This window comes from Anneissia japonica, unplaced genomic scaffold (assembly GCF_011630105.1).
Source record: "Anneissia japonica isolate Jap-2015-1 unplaced genomic scaffold, ASM1163010v1 scaffold1147_len264814_cov175, whole genome shotgun sequence".
Lineage (NCBI taxonomy): Eukaryota > Metazoa > Echinodermata > Crinoidea > Comatulida > Comatulidae > Anneissia > Anneissia japonica.
In genome coordinates, this window is record NW_022697771.1 from 187,605 (window position 1) to 188,618 (window position 1,014).

Below are 1,014 nucleotides of genomic sequence, written 5' to 3' on the forward strand. Positions count from 1 at the left end.
CACCATCATCATCATCATCATCATCATCATCATCATCATCATCATCATCTCAAAACATATTTATAATTATGATTATCAATTTTGAATCTCATACATCATAATAATAATAATATATTCAAACAAAAATATATGATCATTATGCCATAAAAACATTATAGGATTAGCACACATTATAATAAGTGGCGGACCCACGAATCGAAATAGATGGGCTTTAGTGAGGTACTTTAAAAAAAGGACAACTTCAAACCCACCACGTTAGAGATGAGGTGAAAGACAGACCACAAACATAATCTAGTTGACCTGATATGATTTTCTTTTTCCCCATAAAAATATCAAAAAAAGGGAAGTCTACCCTTGAGTCCACTCCTGATGTTAATACATTTTGAGATGGAGGTATCCAATGGGAATTCGAACCCGACTCAACACAAGCTTTATTATAAAATTCGCGAACTTTGTGAATGTTGTGGTTAGGTTATGTACCAAAATATCGTTATCCACTACGTTGCAGCAACGTTTTATGTTGTGTCATCAGAAATTAGGTTATAGGCCTGAGTATATGTACATGCACAGTGTTTTCTCAAGACATCGTGGACCATCCATAAATTTCTAAAAGTGTGATTTAGGTTTATGATTTTAAATTTATTAAATTATTATTATTATTATTATTATTATTATTATTATTATTATTATTATTATTATTATTATTATTATTATTATTATTATTATTATTATTATTATTATTATTATTATTGTTATTATTATTGTTATTATTATTATTATTATTATTATTATTATTATTATTATTATTATTATTATTATTATTATTATTATTATTATTATTATATATCGAAACATTTTTTTCTCCATCCTTATTATTTTTTAATATTTATTTACTTTATAAAAATATTGTTCTGTATTTGGAGACAAACCTGAAATAGACCTGCCAACTTTCATTCATTGTCGTAGCTATTTACCCGTTGATTTGTATAATTATATCATTGGTTTCCCTATACT